The sequence below is a fragment of the Tyto alba genome, unplaced genomic scaffold, assembly GCF_018691265.1.
Source record: "Tyto alba isolate M040663 unplaced genomic scaffold, T.alba_DEE_v4.0 Super-Scaffold_23, whole genome shotgun sequence".
Taxonomy (NCBI): domain Eukaryota; kingdom Metazoa; phylum Chordata; class Aves; order Strigiformes; family Tytonidae; genus Tyto; species Tyto alba.
Window position 1 is genome coordinate 10,807,261 of NW_024881297.1, and position 23,172 is coordinate 10,830,432.

General features: G+C 37.2%; 1 long non-coding RNA gene across 1 annotated transcript in view; it reads left to right on the forward strand.

Moving 5' to 3' along the window:
• LOC122153801 overlaps positions 1-23,172 on the forward strand; it is a 132,283-nt gene that overhangs the window by 102,943 nt on the left and 6,168 nt on the right. Inside the window, exon 5 of the long non-coding RNA XR_006165682.1 lies at positions 14,563-14,645. This is a non-coding gene — a long non-coding RNA (uncharacterized LOC122153801). The remainder of the gene's footprint in view (positions 1-14,562; positions 14,646-23,172) is intronic.

The following is a 23,172-nucleotide window of genomic DNA, read 5'->3' on the forward strand; positions in this document are numbered from 1 at the left end:
AAGAGAACAAACTATAATTTTGGATGAGAAGGAGATAAAGGGAAGCTTCCTTCATCTTATTGCTTTCCCTGCCAGTCTGCCCAGCAGCTCCAACCTTCTTTCCCTGGCGGGAAGGAGAAAAGAAGAAAAAAAAAAATGCACTGGATCCCTCAGTATAACTTCCTCTGTTCCTTGAAGTTTAGCCACTGGTCTAATCTCTGAAAGTTTTTCCTGGCTTTCATTGACTTGCTGCTCAGACAATGAGCACTGTTTTAGCCTGTCAGGAGCTGAATTGCTTGGCCTGCCATTGGGTCGACAGCGTGCTGCTGTTTCTTAAACTACTCTGTTTCTGCGATGCAAGGCCGACATCTGTACAAGGGCTGATTTTGTGAGTGCCCCAGTGAGATCCCCTTCAACCACTGTCTAGTTAGTAAGGTTCAGTGAATACTCAAGGGGAGACTCCTTAGCAGTGGATTTTGCCTTTTGCAGGAATTCTGTGTTGGAATTTTTAGCATAGGATGGCTCTGTTGGACTGTGTGCACCTTAAAAAAAAAAAATGCCACTCAGTTTGCAGTTAAAGTTTTGTTTATGTTTCTGCAGTGTTTAAAGTTGTTCCTTATCTGTTGACTATGCTCCTTTATCACTCATGGATCTGTGGGAGATAGAAAAGACCTGATGTTTAAATTAACCCGTCTCTCACAGAGGGGAACACGCTGCAGGGCTCAGATGAGCATCTCTGCTGGACTGATTTAGGGTCTAATTGGACTCCTTGAGGGGGCAGTGATGAGGAGCTGAGAGCTGCTTGGCTGGCTCAGTGGAGACCAGGGAGGGCTTTGTATACATAACCTGAGCGTTATTAGTTGTGTATGTGTGTTTCTATTGGCCTTCTAGGTCGAACTACCGAGTACCAGGGACTGGGGGCAGGGGTAAAGGGAGGCAGTCAGGCAAGCCAGGAGCAAAGACGGTTATGTAGGTCCGGTTCTTAGGAATGATTTTGGATTGGCTAGATAAAGAGTGATATTTCTTTATTATTCTGTTTTTCCCCACTAAGCGTGCTTCCCGTCGCAGTATTTTCAATCAGAAATGCAGGCATACAGGTATGCGCATGCGTGCGTGTGCGTGAATACAGACCACAGGACTGTTGAAAGGCTGAAACTTGAAGGCCTGTGTATATTGATGTGGTTTCAGAGGTCGGATGTCACCCACAGTATACCTGTGCTCAGAAGATTACGTGGGGCGGCACTGCAACATGCTTTAATTCATTGCAGCGTGGGAAGGCTGACATCACACCCGGGTCGAGACTACCCCAAGCAGCACGCACAGGCTGCCGCTGCAGCGGGCAGCGTTCTCTGCAAAGTGATGGGCATCAGAATTCTACGCAGTATTTGCTTTGCATTAAGCTTGTTGGCTCCAATCAGCATCTGGACCTCATTGTGTTTAGCATTTTCTAAACACATAGGAAAATCTGTGCTCTGAAAATTTTATTTAACAGTATTTGGATTTTCTTCTCATGTTTATATGTACTTAGTTTGGGTTTGCAGGATTTTTTAACTTCTCTTTTGGTCTGTCAGTAGCAGACAGGTTTGTCATATCTATAGTAGGACTGAAAGTATCACTTCTTCAGAAGGTAGGGTTCTTTTGATACTTGCCTCACACTGTTTGATTTCCTATTTCCCTGATAACTGGTGGTTTCTACAAAGGCCATGTTGCACAGGGAGGTTGGGCTTATAATGATGTTTTAACTCTTATCCTGAACACCTTTCATTTCCCAATAGGTGGTAACTTGCAGGATTGGGCCCATGCTGTAGAATTTACACAGAAAGCTCTATAAGATTTGCTGGGCGCAATTGTGAAAACTGTTCAGTATATCCTGTTTTCTAAATGTCAGCTTTTTTTTTTTTTTTTTTCTTTCATAGTGGGTGGGCTGACTAAACAGAGACTTTTTTACATGGTACTTTGCTGTTTTCTAAACAGAGCAGCTATGTATGCTATCTAGTTTATATACAGCTTCTTTTTTTTAAAAGCAGGGTACCCTTACAAATATGTTGGATTTAAAAGAAGCTAGTCCTACAGAAAGTGCTTTGTTTGTAATATCTAAAACTTTTCTTGATTTTTTTTTTTGCATATTTTATTCGTTATTTTTCTGTGTGTCACTTTCTGTGTGTTTTGAAATAATTATGCATAGGTCCTACAATACAGTAGGGCCAATGTTTTTAAGAGTTTTTGTTCTGACACATAGCATGGAATGGAGCTAATCAAAACATAAGTGTTTACTTTGCACCACTCACTGCAGTTTTTAAGATACATATTCAACATTATTTTGGGCCTTACTACAGCATATGGCTTTAAAGCATTAACGAAAGACCATTCCAAATTAGGCAAATTAGAACAAAGTGCCATTCTAAAATAAATAATTAGTATTCTTAAAATATATCAGCATGTATATACTTCTGGGATAATTCTGCCACTATGTTGTTGTTTCTTTTCAGTTTGCTGGAGAGTCAGAGAGCATGCTTTTGCTACAATTAATGCCTCTAAATGGACCACATACAAAATGATTATCCTAAATAAGCTGCATAGCTACTGCCTGGATAATCCTGCAGGCAACATACCAGATCGGGTTTGAGGTTCTGCATGGCAGAATTCATACTGGAATTAAAGGCTCTTCTGAGCAAAACTTGTTCCCAGCCAGGGCAACCCTCGTAAGTACTAGGAAAGTCACCTGCAAGTTGCCAGTGGGGATGTTGCCCAATCTTTTTTCACTTTGAATCTGAAAATGGGTTTCTCTGAATCTGTTGGGAGCAGGACTGTGCATGCCAAGAACTGATAATGTGCGTGCTGATGTCTCTTCATACAGGTCTGCCAACATAGCTTTATCTTTATTTTTGTGTTGTTCTTTTACTTCATATTTTCTTCTATTAAGTGTTTTTAGTTTTTTTTCTCTTGATTATTTCTTCCCATCTTCAGTATTCTATCCATTCGTGGCAGAAGAGGGAACAACTCTTGCAATCAGCAATAACTAGAGCAAGACTGCACTCCTTTTTCTTGTCTTCAACCCTGCCCCTACCACATAAGTATAGGGGCATATACTTATAAGTATATAAGGCTTCTTGACTGTACTTGATTTGATGATGCCTGTTGAGTGACATATTAGTTGAAAGCAATGATAACCAAGCACCTAGCCAGTTGAAAACTTAATCTTAGCTTTACTTTTGAAAATGATAGTTACTGCTGCATCAGCTTTCTATGGTTAATGGTACAAGTCTTATGTTAAATCTTCTGTTTCACTGATGGAAAAATGTTTATCCAGGAATACACATTGGAGAGAAATTTTGTGTTTGGTATGGTCCAGTTATTCGGTCATTTTTGTTGTGGAGATGATCTTTGATGATTCATTTCGTCATTTGCAGTACCACCGAAGTATTCCTGGGGACCAATTGAATTTTAAACTGAAGGGAGCAAAAAAGCAGCCTGTTACATTTGCTTCCCAGGTTCCATTGCCCACAAAACAGCATCACTCAGTGGGGAAGTAGGAGGTTCTAGCATTCCTTTGGACGTGTGGGAAATGGCATGTGTGTTTATATGGCCGTGGTTTCACCTTACACATGGACCACCAGGTTTTAATGACACACTTGGCCACAGGAGGTTCAAGCCACTGACCACTGTGTTTGTTCCAATGAGCCAACCCGTTGGCATTGGGAAACCTTTTACCCCAGTTTACACCAGGACATACAAATCAGACAACAGATTTCTTGTCTATGGTCATATTTTCAGTATTGGCATTGGGGATTCCTAGGGAAGGTGCTTTTTTTATTTTCCTCCCCACATGCTACCTGTTAAAGGGAGATGTCGTGGAGGGTGTTTTTTGGAAGGATGTAGCACAGAGTCAGTATGGAAAAATTAATGTATGCAACACATCTTTAAAGAAATTTCAGGAGTATAAGTAAAAACAGTCTGGCTCCTCATCATGTACTGTTTCTAATGAATGCTTTGTTCCACATCAGATTATTGCTTTTCAAAGTAAATAAGGCTGGATGTTGGTATTTTCTTCAGAAACCTCATGCACATTAAGTCTGTGGGAGGGGGAAGGAAAAATTGTAAGGGAATTGAGCTATTAATTTTAAAATATTGTCCATTACTTTTTTTTCAAATCCATTCTTAAAATTACTGTGGAGAGAGAGGGAATTCAGATGTCCCAACATTTCTTCTCTGTGCAAAGAAGGTTGCATATGGGTCCCCTCTGGTATTGATGAATACTGAAAGACATTACGTATGGCAATATTAATGACTGACAAACTCTGATGTAAACGAGGGATTAGATGAAGGTGGAACTGTGTAGATCTAGTAATAAAGTGGTGTGTTATTAAGGCGTTGTAGAAAATTATTTTATGGTATGATTTAAGTCTGGATATGTCTTGTACTAGAGCTATAAAGCTTAATCTGTTCTTGATTAAGTCGAGTAACTGAAATATCTAGTTGGAGGCATATGTATATTTGTTAATGAAGTCAACCCTGAAAACATGTGGGATTGGTGAAAGCCTGGTTGTCTTTGGTTCAGAGTTTTTAACCATGCTTACCACAAACTACCTAAAATATAAAGAGCCTCCTTTTCACTCAACCCTTTTCTGATGTTAAAAAATATTGCCTGTTTGGCAGTTTGACGTGATGGAAGTGCCCTCCTACTCTGTTATATGGACTACGCTTGTAAAGTAATGGCAAGTTTCAATTAAATGCTTCACAAGCTGTTGTTTATAACTATTTGTTTTAAAAGGTTTGAAGCATTTTGCTTGCCAGAGTCTAGCTGGTTTAGACATTTCCACAGTAATGAGGCTTTAGTTTTTATAGTGTGCAATCAAATTTGCTTCTTTTACCTATCACTCTTCCTCACCTCCTGTCTGTATTGTTTTGACCACTAATAATACATTCTGCCTACATACTGCATGTATTTATTTTCTCATTCTCAGTATATCACCAACAATAATTGGAATATAGGCTGTTTACTATGAATGCACACACAAACACAGAAGCATTCACTGAAGGTCTCCTATTGACAAGAAACTTTTTTTTTTTCTTTACCATTAGCACCTCTTTCCTATCCACAATTCTGCAGAGCAAGAAAAATGAGACAGCTTACGATGTCTGCAGCTATAATTTGTAGCAAAAACTGGTTAGTTACTACATGAGTTATTAGGCAATCTCCACTCCCACTAGTTGCATTTAGTAATGAGACATTCCTTGAGAAGTGCAGTGAGAATTAATTAACATTTGGTATATTGAACTTGTAAAGTATAAAGGCTCTAATTCAACAATATTTAAGCATGTGATCAACTCCAAGCACATCTGCTTTATTTCCATTGGAATCAATGGAATTTAAGCATGTGCCTAAAGTTAAACATGTACTAAATCACTTTCCTGAGTACAAACAAACTGCTGATTTAGAGCTTATAAAAGCTATCTTTTTTTCCCTGAAATCTATAGAGGCAATTCCTAATCAGACTGAAGATAAGAAGGTCTATTTCCTAACAATAATGTTCCATTTTCTTTTCAAAATAACTTTCATTTGTTTCCATCAATATGTTAGCTTTAATGCCCATGTTTTCTCATAGGAAATGTCTTCCATCTTTTTTAAAAAATTAATAACTATCTGAAAAAAAAAAAAAATGGGGTGAGGCATAAAGCTTGTCCAAAACTATCACAGGTACTCCTTTGTGTATAAGGAGGTATTCTGGACTATACTACAAAAAATATATAAAAGAGAGTTTTTCAGAAAAGTGCCTTTTTGTGATTCATATTCCAAATTACATGCAATTAAGTAAAACAGTCTACATAATAAATAGTTTCCTTAATGGTTAAACAAAAATGCAAATCTACCATTTTTATTAGCTCTAACTCTTTTATCCAAAAAGACTGATACATTAATTGTTAATCCATGGTATCAATAGTGATACTATGTATGTACTTGATTCTTTAAATATTTATAATTTGTGAATAGATGTCATGCAGAACTCTGGACAATTACTTGGAAGAGATAACAGCAAAACCTGGCAGACTGATAGCAGTTGGACTTGACTGTCTCTCTTATAAAAATTTTCCCACCATTGCTTTCACCAAAACAGATTTCTGACAAAAGCACTGATGCTACTTTTCCTTGAGCAAGAATTTAACATAAACTACTCAAAGTGAGCTATATCCTGTCTTTCTATATAAGAAGCAATAACTCTTTTACCAAGAACAGGAAAAATCCTCCTTAGCTTGATTTCACTACCTGGGAAGTGCAAAGACTTGGTCAGCAGTTGGAATCTCTGATATCCCAGGACATTGCACTCTTCAGTAAGTGCATACAAGTAGTAGAAATTTCAGCAAGAGCAAACATATCTTTTCTTTTCTCCAGATGTTAATCCATCCCCACAAAATGGGAAATCTGGAAATGATCAATCTTCTTTGTGAGAATTCTAGTAAACATATAGCAGCTTCATTTCCAGATGGTGAAATCTGCATTCACCAGGCTTTCCACCAACCACTCAGATTCACCTGAATGAGGCTCCGTGTGTAGCTCGCTCTGTTGTTTTCCTGCTCATGCGCGCACCCCCTCTTCACTTTCGTGACTGTTAGAAGTTCTTACTTGCAATCAGCCATACCCAAAATCTGAACTCATTGACCATCACCTTATGTCGTGTTTTATCTGTAATATTATGCACATTATGAATGATGGCTCAACCATTTAACTCTATTGTGCAGCTCTGACAGTAACATCTAGTTCCAGGAGCAATGAGGACAGAGGAATGTGACAGAGGTGAAGAGCAGAAGAGCAAAGGGGATTCAGAGCAACTTCTCAAAAGGATGTTCCAGAGAACAGCTATCTTTTACCTATGCTCCGAAAGTTGACTACAGTAGAAAATGGTGTTTAACTAGAAACTAAATTAAGTAGCATTTAAGTTGTATGTTTTAAATATCACCTGAAGTCTACTACCAATAACAATACATGTTTAAAACATGTATACTTCATCTGTGTTAGCATATTAATATCTTAGTTTAATGTCTTTGAAAAAATCAGTTGGGTTTTAAAGTACTTTTTCATTCCTGTTACCACTGAGCGATGTTAAAGTAGTTTGAAGGTTCATCTGAAATACCTAAATGACCTAAATGACAAATGAGCTTCTCAGTTGCAACCAAGTTCTTCAGGTTCTTAAACAAAAATCTTCCATGAGTAATAACTGATTGAAATAATATAAATCTTTCCATTTCCTGTTCGTAATGTCCTTTCATAGTAGATGATGTGCCATGACTTATATGTTCCATTTTCTAGAAACATGGGGCAAATATGCAAGAGTAGCTGAACTATATTAGCAAATGTTGGAACTGTGTAACATGCTTTAAAAAGCCATGAATGCACATTCTGCTTCTATCTCATGTTCGTGGCTGTTACTATAGCTATTAGGAAGAGATCTTACAATCATATTTTATTAGAAGTATGGAATGTTTTCTCATAGTAATGTTGCCAGTCATGAAATGACAAACTAGAATATAACAAAATAACCTAATTTAATTTTGTAGCATTTCATGAATTGTTCACAAAATGGTTAAATGTTGTGCACATTCTTCTTCATCGACCAAAGCAATAGAAAAGTTACACACTGTCAAGACATACCAATGTGGAATTTTCACAACAGGATGTCTAAAGTTGGACATTTTGAGTGGTATTTATCTCACCTGATTTTAGCCATTTTAAAGTTAAGACAATTTATCTCACCTGATTTTAGCCATTTTAAAGCTAAGTTAATTATCAAGATTCTCTATATACTGGGGTGGGATATCCATATCATTTAACAAATTTCCATCCCATCTTAAAAGCCTAACATGTATAGATAAGGTGTTTTACACCTGGAAGTGCCTATTTCTTTGACTCATTGTACTGGGAACCCAGCTAACAGATCAGGTACCTGATTTTTAGATGTCTAGGATTAGGTGAGATGAATCCTATTCTCAGGGTCATACTTTGATATTTAAATTTATGTGACACAATTCTTGAGGTATTTACTATTCTGTATTCAACCAATGCTTGATTCTTTTTAAGAAAGAGCTATACTTCAGTTGTTTATGTTACAGTTGGTATCCCTGTTAATTCTAATGACTAGATGCCCTTCTAGCATGGGTTCTCAGAGCTTGCTTGGCTTACCTGAGTTGACAACAATCTATGCAGATGTGAATCTGAATGTATGTACTTGGGTCTTGACCTACTCTACTACCCATGGAGTAAATGTAAAAGACTGCAGTTGATTCCAGCACGCATTTGCACAAGTCTGTGAATGGTTAATTTAAGCATTAGTCCCTACTCCAGAGCATTCCGGTTGAGGCTTTAAGTTAGTATTATGATTGCTTATTATTATTATTAGGTTTGTCCATTTAAATTTTTTTATGTCTCTTTTGTCAGATAAGTATTGTTCTGCATTCTATGAGGTAGTGAGATATTATGAAGCAGTTCAAGCAAAGTCAGCTCCAAGCTGCCAGTGGTGCTACTGATGGCCTCTAATTTTGTTTAAAGAAATATTTAAACTAAGTGCAATACCCTATTGAAATAGTAAAGTTTTATTGTGGCAGAACCAGTGGTTACTAGGAGTTGTGGAAACCCATTCAATCTAGACCACCAGCTGGATCAATGCCACACGATGATCTATTAGACCAGCAGGGTGCTCTCATTAAATGACCTTTATGTATTGTCTTAAGCCAAATCCATTGCCAGTGTTAAATTACAGTAATAAATCTCTACTAAATTTCAGAATCAAAGTTCATACACTTTTTATGTCAGTCCTTGTTCTAGTTATTTTTCTTTTATGCATGCCTCTGAACTTCTTAGCGGTGGATGACAACAACAGCAGCACCACCAAATATTTGGCAAAAACTTCACAAATTTTTGGCCCAGTTTTAGACTCATTTGGCTTAGTTATATTCTCAGATACATGTTCATAGCTCCCAGGGACTCCAGTGGATATTATATATATCATGTATTTGAAGACAGTGTTGAGACTAAAACACTTAGCTATTGAACTATCCTTAACTGTAGTGAGAATACTTGCGTATAAAATAATTGCATTCCTAGAAAGTTTATATTCATCCCACTGTCCTCAGTAAGGAAACCTTGTCATCTTTTCTGTCTTCGTTTTACATACTGCTTCTGTTTAAGTATCTAACTGTGTTATTTCTAAAGTATAGCTGCCTACTTCATAATTGCTTGCCTAATTCGCAATACGATATCTTTTTGTAATTTTTTACATTATTCTTCTGACACTGATAATTCCCCATCTATTTTTTCAGGAGAGATGCTGTCATCTTTATTTCGTTTGTAAAAATGTGAAGGGAATTACTTTCCTACATATATTTAAACAAAATCCAAACAAACGACCAACCAAAACCAACACAAAATAAACAAACAAAAAACCTAACAATGAAATGGATTCACTTAAATATGGATTTTGTTAGGAGCATTGAAAAATGCTGAATTATAACAGTATCTCAATATGCAAGCCAAGATTACTGACCCACTGTACTGGGTGGTGTAAAATGCCCCCTGAGACCGTTCCTGCCCAATGGAGTTAACAGTCTATATAGACAAGTTCAATAGTAGAGGAAGGAATCACTATCCCCATTTTACAACCGGGCAAACCTAAGTTCAAACAGGTTAAAGATCTGTCTGGACTGAGAAACTAATGTGAGTTTAGCAGGTTCATTAGCTAACACATTTTAATTAGTACATTTTTAGTCATCTCTTGATGACCAGAATGCACAAACAGATTAATATTTAGAAACAGTCTGTGGTCAATAGTATAACTACTATTTTGTGAGTAATGACAACTTTTTTTTCTTATAGCTGCAATTTACTGGCACTGCAGTGTGTCTGTTTCCAACTAGTTCTGACATAATTGTTTGTATTGTTAATTATATGTAATAATGATTTTTGCAATTGAGATTTTTGTAAGAGCATATATTCTGTGCATACATTTGAACTATTCTTTGACCAATGGGAATATGCTGGGAGAAGGATGAAAATTATAGTACAGCTGTTTAATTTAGTACAGTATGTTTAATTTAGTTAAGAGGTGGTCAATATATGACAGGTTCAAAAAGAAAACCAAATTAAATGGATTTGCCTGATACTTTTATTGCATTGGTTAGAGGATCTTAACAGATTGAGCTCATTTTTTAGGAATGCTGTCTATTACACCCAAGAGGTTATTGAGAGATGAACAGCTATACAATTCTGAAGCACCTGAGTGACTTAAAAGTGTAACTGTGATTCTCTCGAGCAGCACAGAGACTTGGAAGTCTGGTTTCCACTGGTTTTTAAGGAGACCTCTGTTCATAAGTGTGCATGATTTTTTAAAATGTGGACTCTAAAGAAGGATTTACTGATGGATCCCAGAAAAAGAAGAAGACACTGTAGTTGTTATGTTTTTTCCCAGAGTAGAATTCTTTCAAAACACAGCTCTTCAGAACTTTCTAGGAAAGTTTCTTGTCCTCTTGGTTTAGGAGTTCTCGTCTTCCAAATGTAGTTTTGATGAAAATTCATAACTCAAGTTGAGATAGTTCTTCAAATAACCATACCCAAATCTCTAAAATATTTTGGATGTGATTGTCAAGGCCTTTCATTTTTCTTTGCATTCAACAGACAGGCAGTGAACAGACAAGCATACTAGATGAGGTGTCAGATACATTTTTATTATCTTTTGGCATAGTAATTTCAGCGGCAATAGCTGAGATCAGTGCTTGAGAATTTTAGCCACTCTCTATGCATTTTCTTTCAGGACAGTCCCTACTCTAAAGATCCTGTAACCAAAATAGAGGTAAGGGATCATATAATGTACAGTCAAGAAACTGGGGATTAGAGGATTTGCCAAAGGCCATAAACAAGTAAGAGAAGATTTTAGATCCCTCAGAGAGGTGATTCACCAACATCAGAGTTGAACTGCATCAGTGGGCTGCAGACAGATGAGTGTCCAGCACTAGTCATTTTGCATCTACATCCATCCCGATTCTATTACAGAGAATCAACCTCCAAAATTTGCTCCTGCGCAGGGAAACCCAGACAAATTAAATTGCCCAGTTTTAAAGAAGGACTTTGAAGCTTTGGACCACTGGCATTTGTGTCAAGCTGGGGTTATTTACAGGCTGCTGTGAAGGGGCTTAACTAGCAGCATTAGCCAGTTTTTCACCTCTTGGAGACAAAACTATCAAATCCTTGAGTTCTGAGTGAGGTTGAAGAGGTTTTTCACTTTGAGGCGTCATGTTACAACCTCTGCTAGAGGCACACTAGGGCAGCATGGTTCTTTTTGTTTTCAATATACAAAAAAACAGCATGCAGGAGGTAGAAGCAGAGTCTGGCTACAAGGATAGAAGTTAGAAACATTGTCCAGGAATGTAGGGTTTGTGTTAGGAAAGCCAGAGCTCACCTGGAGTTGAAGCTTGCAAAGGGATGTCAAGGGCAGCAAGATATATTTAAATTATATGTGTCACTTAGGGACATGATTTAGTGGTGGACTTGGCACTGTTAGGTTTATGGTTGGACTCTATGATCTTAACGGTCTTTTGCAACCATATGATTCTATGATTTTGCAGACTAACATGTGATTAAATCATTAGTCCCTATGGATCAGTGGCTATATTGCCACATGTAAGTGGAACCAAGATTTCAGGCAAGATGTCTATCTAGAATCATCAGTCTTGTCTGAGCTTTAAAAACAGAAGTGTCTGCTTTAATGAAAAGATCGGATTCCTTACTCAAACATTCTTTTTTCCTTCCTACATTTGCACGTTAGTAAAATTGATTGATTTTTACAAGAGTATATGTAGCTGAAGTCAGCCAATTGCACTGTTAGATAATTTCATCTTTAATGGCCTGAAGCCTATCAGTAAACCAACCTCAGGCAGAAAGTTGCAGAAGCATGAAAGTCCAGTGCAATTTTCAAGTAAGGTTGTACTTTCACTCCTAGTTTCATTTCTGCTTGATGGAACATAACAGTAAGTTGGTGGGGGATTTTTTTGTGTTTGTTTTTTTTTTTTTTCAAGTCAATAAAAATATAACAACTCAATAATAACATGGAATAAGTAATGCTTTTCTTAAAAATGTCTGTCAAATGAAATGAATGATACTTTACCGACAGTTTAGCAGAGTAACTACTATGACAGGATCAGTGTCTTGTGTTTTAAAAACAAACTTCTTTGCTCTGAGTCAACATCTGCTTTGCCTTGGCCTTCATTTAGCAGCAGGAGACCATTATCCTGTGATGACTTTCTATTCCACTGACATCTCATCTGGTGCACCGATATTCTTAGTATTTTACTCCCCTGCTGTGCCCCTTCCCCTCAACCACACACACACAAACACTCTTTATCTCAGCCTGTAGAATGCTATGTTCTGCTGTTTCTATGAATAGGAGATTACACATAATGTAATCAATCAGTTGTTTCTACCACTAAGGAAAAGTGTGTCCTTCCAATTAACTTCTTATATCCTAATAAGCAAACAGCAACAGTCTTGGATAGGTGCCTGAAATCATGAACATTTATCTAAACTGCCCTGACATACAGAATCAGAGGTGGGGGACTAGACCATCTGAGAAGGCAAACTTTCTTGCAAAAGTTACAGCCTTTCAGATCTGGTCTGGTTATTGCCAGGGATAGGAAAATGGAAAATAATAATGAAATAAACCAACTACACTTTTACAAAGACTCGACTTGTTTTAGTTTTGGGGCAAATATTTGCAGGCAAACTGGTTTCCCCACACTTATTTGAGATAAATTATTACTCACATTTATTAAATCTGTTAAGTTTATGGTTTTAGGGCAGTTAATTTGTAATGCTATGTCTTTTAATACAAGAGAATACATCAAAGCAGGAATTTCTTCAGCTCAAGTTCGCATTTTTTTTCCTCCACAAAGGAAAAAAGAAGAACATAATATCAAAATGTAACAATGCTTGTACTGGAGCAGTCCAGAGGTCTATTTAACCTAAGATGTCAACAAGAAGATACTTAAGGAGTAAGTGTAAGAAATAGGACAAGAATTGTGCGATTCTACAGCTTTCCTGATTTTATGATGGTGCAAGGACTAGATGAACCCTGGGGGCAGGGCAGGGAGGGAAATTGCTGTTATGGTTTGCAGAGCTTCTGGAAGCACTCAGTGCCTAATGGGGTGAGAAGTTTCCTCCTTCTGTGTCTTTGTCTCCTACACAGACATGCATATCCCCACATACACTAAAGTAATGGAGTACCACCATGGGATGGGAGCCTGTGTATGCTTTCTTTAAGTTGGTATTTTGGATGGACTCAGAAAGCCTTCTGGATGAGTCAGTCAAAATGCAACCAGTTTCCCTGTGTGTGCTTTTGAAGTGCCTGCAGTGAGTACCACAGCCAAAACCTGTCCTTTAGTATTATTATTTTTAATCTAAGTAGGACTAAAAGAGGATGTGTTATATGATGGGCTTACAGGCATGGTTTGAACCTGTCACCAGCATCAAATTACATCTCTCACATTAAAATGCAACCTCCTCAATTGTGTTTATTATACCTGAGTGTAAGCTGATTGTGATGGACAGTGATAGTCAACTGAAGCAAGTAAGCAAGACAAAGATGGCTTTGTTTGGTTTTCTTTTTTCTTTGAGTGGTTTAAGCTAATGCATCTGTATGTGATCAACTGAAAAACTCTTCCATGTACTTTTTTCAATGTAAAACTATGATCCTTACATTTTCTTTTCTATCCTACCTTCTTTAAAGAACCACAGTAGGAACTTGCAAGATAAAACTAGTATTGCTGCCTCCTGCTTCAGATTATTTAGTGCATACTGCAGAACCACTGTGTGTATTTTTCTTGTTCATGGATTGTTTCACTGCCTTATACCTAAACAGCTAGAACGTACTGGCATTCAGGATTAGTAGCTTATTCTAGCTGAAGTTAACATACAAGTCTTTACAGTAACTTGAACTAGTTTCAATTGAAACAGCATTTTCCTAGTTCAGTATTTTGGCTGTATTGTAGATTTCTACTCTTCATCTATTGCCAAATGCAGTTGACATTTTTGTGGAGGTAATTAAGACAGGAAAGGAGGAGAAGAGTATAGACTTTCTCACAAATGTGTCTTGGGTTTGTTTCAAATGTTTTCAGAAATGGTATTTTCATCTTGTATTTGTGTATGTTGTATTTTGGGATGTTTGCAATCGTCATGGTATATACTCTGCCAGGTTAGGTGACTATATCAGGAGAAAGATCATCCGAATTATTCCCTTTTATGCTCTACCTTGGAGTAAATGTAGACTTAGTACATGGTATCTCTTGATCACAAGAGATGTGACAGGAAAAACTGTTGAAAAATGATGATTTGTATTTCAAGATGACTGAAACAACGCCATTTGAATCAAAGGCTATGATAGAGCTCCATGTGGAATATCCCTAATTTTCGAGTAATTTAGAGCATCCCAATTAAAGCATTTTTTCTGTTAGTTCTTACTTCTTTACCACGAGAGGAAAGCAGATTAATGTGACAGTGAGAAAATGATACTCATATTTTAGACTATTTTCCATATTGTCTTACAGTTCGTTGCCATATTGAAGAACAGTAGTTTTCTGACCCTAATCTACATGTTTCTGAAAGATGGGCTGTCTGAATTAATCTTAAGGTAAGATTCTAATACTTATATCTTAGGCATCTGACACATAAAGCTGACAAGTTTGCATCTGAGTTTTCCAGTAAAGAAATACATGCAAATACAGTTTAAGGCACTGGTAAAATATATGTGGCAAGTATTTGATCCAATGCATGAACACAGCAAAGAACTGCACATGAGCAGATCTAATGTAGTTGAGAAGCACTGAACTTATTCTTGCACAAATTAAGTGTGTGGTGCAGGGATGGTAAATCTGGTTCTTCTAGAAAATTTCTAGTTAAGCAGCATGGCTTCGTAAGGAGGAGGGCATCTTGAAAAACTCCAGCAAGCTCTTTTTTTTTCAAGGTTGGGATGGGACCTCTTTAAAGGAGAAAGTAGGAGATAGTCAGTGTAGAAAATTTTAAGTGTTAAAAATGCTAAACGTGTGAGTCCTTTATTTTTAATTATGTCTGTACAGGAAAGATACATTTATGGAGCACACTAATTCTTCAATGAATCAGGCCAGTGAGGCTCAGGGTCCCATATGCACAGGATACCTTGTCTGGTATGTTCTGATAGCTCTATTAATGCCTTTGGCCTTGATTTTGGGAACGAATCAGTCCTCACCAAGACAGTAGAGCACTGGATACCCATTAGACTGTTCTTTGAATGCTCCACTGAGGCCGCATTTGCTCTCCAAAGAGATAGTGAGCCAGCAAGTGTGGGAGCCAGCATGTGTAACATATACGATGGCTTGCACTGTTATTAGGCAGTTTGGTATGCCACATGGGTAATTATGTTTGTAAGCTATCTGAAGAAGTGAAAGGTACATGTATGGAAGGAGGGAAAGTCAACAATACTCATACTTTCGCAATCTTTCCTGAAAGGCTTTATAAACATAGTCATTGCATCTCACCCTTTATACAACTGTAATTTCCAGACATAAACTTTAAAGGTATTATTGTGTGTTTAAATCTATTAAATACTCTCAAAAATGTTAATAGAGAATTCTTTTGCTCTGCAAATACAAGTAATTTTCATTATTTAGAGTATGAATGATGAGGTAAACCAAGTACCATCTAAAGCACTTTGTGGTTTTATTCAAATGGATGTTTGTAAATACTTCTTGCAAAGCATTTCTTCACCCTGTATTTGCTCAGCATTAATCCCTGAAAAAAAAAAATCTGTGTGGTCAGTGAAGACATCCAATAGAAAATTGATCTGCTGAAGTACTTCTCTCAGAATTAAATTTGCTTATATAACATGCTTCTTTAAATGTTTTTTTTCTTTAAATCATACAAACCCCACATGTAATCTATACATACAACTCCCCCTCTCTGCTATCTTCCATGCTCTCATTTCATCTGCCTCGTTCCTTTTCTCTGTCCATTTTTGTCTTCATGTTTTTTTCCATGCTGCTGGTTGAACTTAAGATATCAGCTTTTTATTCGTGTGCTTTTACTTCTTCTTAGCTCAGCTGACTACGTAATACGTATTGAAAAATATAATTTCTCACTATTTTCCAGCACAGATTCTTGTCCAGTGCTGACAGTACACTAAAGGATGTATGTAAGCAGCAGCTGTGCTGGGACATTTAATGTCCTGTCTGGTTACAGCTCTGTCACCCCCACCTGCCCCCACCCCAGCAATCACTCACAGAGGTTTTAGTCTTCTTCAGCAGTCGTTCTTTGATGCTTCTGGAATGCAAAGGATTCATTTCTAGTCCTCACAAGATATATTGCAGAGTATATAGATGTACGGAAATCGGAGCTTAGCTGTTTTTTGGGACTGCCAAAGTTTCACTGTAAACACAACTTCAAACAGAGCTGCTTTCTTTAGACTTACGTTTATCCTGAAATTAGCAGCTTGTTTTCATTGTGAATGTGCTTGTGGGAAAAGTCTGTTATACTGTAGATAACTTTCACCGTTGCCCAGAAATTATTGCTATATAGCTAGGTACAAGTAGACTGTTTGGGCAACACAGGCTGTTCTCTCTGGATTTTATTTGAATATGTTGGCACTGGATTCGAGCCCGGAAGGTAAACTTGATGGTTGGTGTTATAAAGGCCTGTTCCTGCTTTTGCTGAGGTTGCAACTGAGTAACTGTAGTAGTCTATAAACTATTGAAACTTTTAGCAGTTCCAACTCCTGGATCTGTATCTTTGCTATACTAAGAATTCATCCCAGTGTTGGAACAGCAGCATTCTTCAAGGGCCTGGGCTGCCATTTCATTAGCTTGAAGCAGCCTGTATTTGTGAAGGTCCTGCTTCTGTCACTCAGCACCATGAGTCTTTGCTCAGGACACCCTTCTCTCACCTGAATATCTCTCTTATTTGACATGCTGTGTTTTTCATTAAGACTCAGGTCAAAACAATCCTTTCAACGGCTTGAATTCTTTGACTCTGCACAAAGAGTAAACACGGACAGCAGGTTTCCATCTTGGCTGAAGATAGATTTGAATTGATATGCACAATACACCTGAATTCCAGGGAGCTCAGAATCTTCTTCTGATTCATTAGCAACCATCATTAATCTTGACAGAACCTCTAAAGGACATAGTAATATTTGCATTTTGTCCAATCCTATTACTCAGATAACTGCCAACAGTCAGGCAGTACTGTGTTATCCTAGAATTAACAGATAAATCTTCCCCATGCGCTAATGCCTAAGTAGCTGGAGTTTTAACAGAACAGTTAATGTGACAAGTCTTATGATGTTAATTGGGGCAGAAAATGAAATATTTCTACTTGGTAGAAAAGAACAAATGTCCCAATTTAAGATGCAGACAAATCTCTGACTTGTCTGCAACTTAAAAAGAAGTGCATATGGCCATCTTTACTGTTGTATGTGTCTAAGCTTGCACTACGCGAGTTGTCAGAACTGTTTTTCTCAGAATAGTATTTAAAAGGGGGAAATAATAGTTACAAAGAAAGATTTTACCTCACACATTATTAATTTATCTGAGCAGCTTACACATACATTGGATGATCTGTAACTCTTCTAAAAAGAATCTGTGGATCTAAAAAGTATCCTTCTTGCACAACCATGGATTTGAATTCCTTGCCCAAATATGCATGTGAGTGTCAATACATAAAGTGCATTAATGTAGCATGTAATTTTCTGTTGATGAGCACTGACAGCTTCACAGTAAAAATCCATATATAACACTCTTTAAAATACATGTGTACATTTATAAATTTTTTTTAACTATGAATTCTTTTACATTCAACAGGAAAACATTTTGCTTTTAAGCTAAGTAATCTTCAGAAGAACTGGAGGTGCTGATAGAGTAATTGTGTTTATTCTTCCAGTTTCACAATTTCTGTCTTATAAACATTGTTTTGCATTATTGGGCTCCACGTTTCCCCTTCTCATCTGATGTTTTACAAATATTTTTCTAATTGCTTGAGACAGTGTGGTCCAATAAAATTACATCGACTTTCTGCTGAACTTGTTTGTCTGATCCACTGCCAAAAGTTGTAGGCAGCTAGGCAGCACACTTGGTCTCACTTTCTTTCACTCCCCCTCCTCTAAGGCAATGTTTTCAGACAGCCCTCTACCCTTAAAAGAACATGCATGTGAAGACTTAAGGTTGTGAAGAATGCATTTTACATTTGTAAGTCATTCAAATGCTTCAACAAGGCACTGCATCCTAGCAGATTTTTAAGAAAACTGCATCCGTTTCTGTCTGTAGATTGTTATGTAATTAAGTTAATACAGGTAAGTCATACATTATATTTTAAAGCAGAAGTACTTGTTTTGGCTTGGGGCCCATTCATGTTTCAGTGTAACAGCTACTCTCAGCCTTAATGCGGTATTTCTCCATCTGATAAAGGACAAATTACAGCTAGAAGTGTCCAGAAACTGAGGTACTGTGTTGCCTTATCACCCTGAGAGTCCACATAAAGAAGGTACAAGGGGATATAACAGCTGACACACGCAGCTGTAAAGTACTCTATATTTTTACAGTGACAGGGATATTCAGAGGAGAATTGCTATACTGTTGTTGTGAGTGTCTGAAAGAGCTAACAGAACAATGAACTATTATTCTTGAGTCTTGATAACAGAATGCCTTATAATGAGGGATGAATTGTAACTAGCTGTGAACTGAAAATAGACCCGTCTTTTTCATTGTCATGAACATGTTGCTGTTTATGATCAGTTTGACAGACACTTTCTTCATACTATTATAGCTTTTCTGCTTTTTTGTCTTTTCTTTTTTTTTTAATTATAATGAGATGAGTCTGTAATTTCTTTCCTTACTGTACATAAGTTTGTTGGTTTTTACTTTTGGAACAACCATGTGTACATCGTGCACCTCATTTCATGTGTGTTTTTGAGCATTTACTTACCATGTGCCACATTTTGTGTGATGGAACATGATCAGGTCCAAGATCTCCTAAAATAATTGGCTGCTTGATATCTGGAAGCATTTTAAAAAGTAACTCAAGAAAAAAAAAACAAAGCAAATAGTGCTGGTTTGCCACAGTGGAACAGATACGGTATGTGATCAGTTAGCTGCAGCCCACAGATAAACACAGACAGACAAGCTAGCAAGAGTAAACAGAAACCACATTATTGTCCCACTCAGACTTCTGGCCTCATGTTTGTTAAGTGATTTCTAGAGTCTGAAAAGCAAAACAAGAATTTCCAAGTACGGATAGCTGAATTTGACATTATTTGATATGAGGCGTCTAGGGTTCTTTTTAATCTTCAGCATCAGTCATTTTCTAGTCGTCTTTCTCTCTGGTTAGTTAATAAAGACATGGGTTGTATAATGGATGGCATTTATCAGTGCAACCTCATTTAACTTTTTAAGAGCTGCATAAGGCATAAACATTATCTCTCTGGCTTGGGCAAATTACTTGACATCCTTCGTAACATAAGAATACCTAATAGTAATCTCAGAGAGTTTGTCGAAGCCTCCAGATGTCAGGGGCTATGGAAGTGTAAAGTATTATTACAGATGTTTCTCATAATAATAATACATCTGATAGCAGGGCAGAAAAAGGAATGAAGGGCCAAGTACTTCAGTCATTAACTGAGCTGAACTCCCACTAAGGTCTATGTGAGTTTTGTTCAAATAAGGATTACAGGATTGAAATGTAAGTAATTATTTCCAATATGGAATGATTTATACTGCTTTTCCAGCCTTGTCTTTCTAGAATCTTGAAAATAGAGTCAGAGTATATTGACTCACTGTACACAGAAAGAAAGCTTGCCAGCATAAGGCTCGGTAGCATGAGGAAAGTTTGACTCAGTCATAGATACACAAAATCAAACAGGGTGACTTATGTCTGCAAAGCAATCAGAAGTGTGCCTGCAGCAGAAAGAGACATATCCCAGCCAGCTTTAATTCAGCTGGCATGAGTACCACAATCTCATGGGGTTATACAGCCTGTGTTGAAATCTTTGCCGCTACATTTACAGTGCTGTAGGGCCAGCTCAGGGGTGCCTGAGCATACATACCACTGTCACACCTCTGGCCACAGCGTAGACACGTCTTTTGCTAGAGACACACCAAAGAACCAATGGATAAGGAAGCTGTTGTTTGATTTGATAAAGGTATTTTCAGTGAGAGCTTCACCTTTGTAGATTGCAAGCCTCTAGGGTTTTTTTAAAAGCTAGTTATGAAATAAGGAGCTTTAAATAGCCCATGTACTTGTGGGAAAGCACCACAAAGAACTGCTTTGCTGTAAAGTAAAATTACAGTAGCAGCACTAAACACATTAAGATGTAATTTGGTCTTACAGTATGGACAGCATTGAACTTCTTGGAGCAGTGTTCCTCAACAATGACATTCTGATAAAATTCAGGCATTTGAAATTAGGCTGAAACTTTGTTTAGGTATATATTCATTATAGAACTTGTAGGAGCGCCATCTTCTTTGTTGTACAAGCAAATCCTGCAAAATACTAGTTTTTCTTTATGTGAGTAGTAGGTTGCAGTGTACGTGGTGTATACAGTCTTCTGAAATGCTGTTGTGCAAGATGATAGGTGGAAGATTATTTTTGGCAACTCTGAACTTTTTGAAAGCCTCCATACTGCTCCACATCTGTGTCTGACACAAAATTGTAGTTGTTTAGCGCTGGTATATCTGTTTATACACATGGAGAACAAAAAGAGGACTTGCATAAACAAAATGTCATATACATTCAAATTTTGATTATGATAAAATAATCAGTCTGACATCATCACAAAAATGGAGTGCCAAAAATTATTAATCTGCCAGCTCATGAAGGGCAGGACTCAAGTTTCTGCGGTTTGGTTCACTGAAGCACAGAGAAAGTCAAACATGTTCATGGAGCTTCTCAGATCCATCCAGGCTCTGTTCCTACTTCTTCACAAAGTGTTAGAGGCTCAAATCGTCATGTTGCTTTCTGTCCTCCAGTAGCTCCAGTTCAGGTATCCTGAGCGGGATTCACCTTGGTTAACTAGACATCAGCAGTAAAGGATCCATATATGAACTAGTCACTAAACTCCCTTTAAAATCAGTGGAAAAAAATAGGCATTTCTTGAGTGTGACTCATCTAACCTGTGAAAACTTGGAATGAGATGTCTCATGCCTTAATAGTACTGATCTTTCTCCATGGACTATAAAAGGATTCTTGAGAACTGTCGCAAATGTAACAGTCTAGATCCCACTCATCCACTGGTTGTCTTTCAATACTCTCTTGTTCAGCAGCCCAGCAGTTGAATCTCTCTGAACCTTGCCTTGAAATTATTAGCATTATTGTGGTGATGATAACATCAGGCAGGCAATTTGATGTTTAAAATTACAGCTGGAACAATTTTTTTCAGAATGCTCTAATTAGTATTTAATGACCTTTTGAATTTTTATTCTTTTCCATTCTATCTACTCCATGCCCTATGTCACTTAGTGCAAGAAAATAAATCGGCTAGCACTGCTGTATTTCTGGTTTTGGCAGATGTGTAAATGAAAACATTGTTTTCTATAATTCAGATATTTATTATATCAGATGTTAATGTCTTGTACACTTTATTAATTAAGTCGATGGAGATTTTTGCTTGATCAACTATAAGGCATTTTTTTCCTAGTAGTAGGACTTGCAGTGTTACTTTTCAGGAGGTAATATGCTCAAAAGCACGTTTAGCAGACACTTGAAAATTTACTGGAATGGTGATGCAAGTTGCAGGATTCTTAATGATCAAAACTTTGAAATACTTTGAAGTAAGTCTCAATACCCCATAATGTTTTGATATAAGTTAGATCAAAAAGCCAATGAGATATACTTGGTTGTTTTATGAGGAGTGCTGAAAGAAGCTGTCATTAGTTCAGGAACAGCAAGATTACCCAGAACTCACAATTCGTGCAGAACTTGCCATGATTGAATTACTTCATGGTTTTTGCTCAATTAACTCAATGGGGTAAACGTAGAATGTGAAGCTGGAAGAATAGTGATAGCTGCAATGTTTGTTAATACCTTGTGAAAAGAAAGTGGTAGTATTTAGGAAATATTTGATATTGGAAAGCAGAATTAGCTCTCTTTACTGAAGAAACATCTGGAAAATTCAGCTACTTTCATGAGAAATGCTGGCAACCCTAAAGAAAACACCAATCATAATCAGGTATAATAAAAAACTCACTGGAAATTTTGGTTTCTTAAGTTCCAGCAGCTGAAGAATCACTTACAATTAATCAGACAGCTATAGGAAGTCGAGAATGAAGATTTCTAATTGCAGATCTTGAGTGATCTAACATATTTGTAGCGTATTGTTATTTTACTCATTTTCAGTTTTTCGTGTTTCAGATGTTCATACTGAAAAGTAACTTGTGTCTGATAGAAAAAAGTATAATCAGTAAATGCAAGCATCCTTTTTCTCATTGTACAGAGCCCCCATAAATGGCTCTAGGTTATTTACCAATAAAAAATGGGAGGCAAATGGAATTGTTGCCTGTGTATTTAGCACACAATTTAAAATATGGAGTGACGGCAAAATCTAATGCTAAATATGATCTTTATGGTTTTATAAAGAAGCCTTCTCAGCCTGTGCAGTAGATTTTCTTAACCAAAGTCTTTTACCATGAAGTTGATGAAGGTGGAAAAAAAATTTTATACTCAGCCATTAAAAATGACCTATGTGAGTAAATTTTTGTAACAGCATTGGTAGATATTAAAGATGGTGATGACTTACTGGTTACAGATGGCCTCCTGAGTAGTAAGCCTTAAGAAATATCCCTTTTATTTTTCAGTTATGGTCTGGTGACTCACCATTTTGTGCTGTCCACTCTATGACACTTGTGTTACAAACGCCAGCCCGCTCTTTGCCGAGGCTGGCGGAGAGGAGTGCTGTGTTACGCACTGCTGTTACTTAGCTGCCACACTTCCAAGTCTTGAATGAAGATGCTGGCCTGTGTATAGAAATCTGGATGACAAAGTCATTTACAATCATTAAAAGAAAATAAATCATCCTTTGTCAAAAAACCTGATTTCTAGTTTAAAAGGCACAATACTTTAATTTAATTTAGAATTCCCTACTTAGTATCTGTAAAGTAGGTAGTTTAGCTGGGCACTAAGGTCTCTTAAGTGAGAGAAAA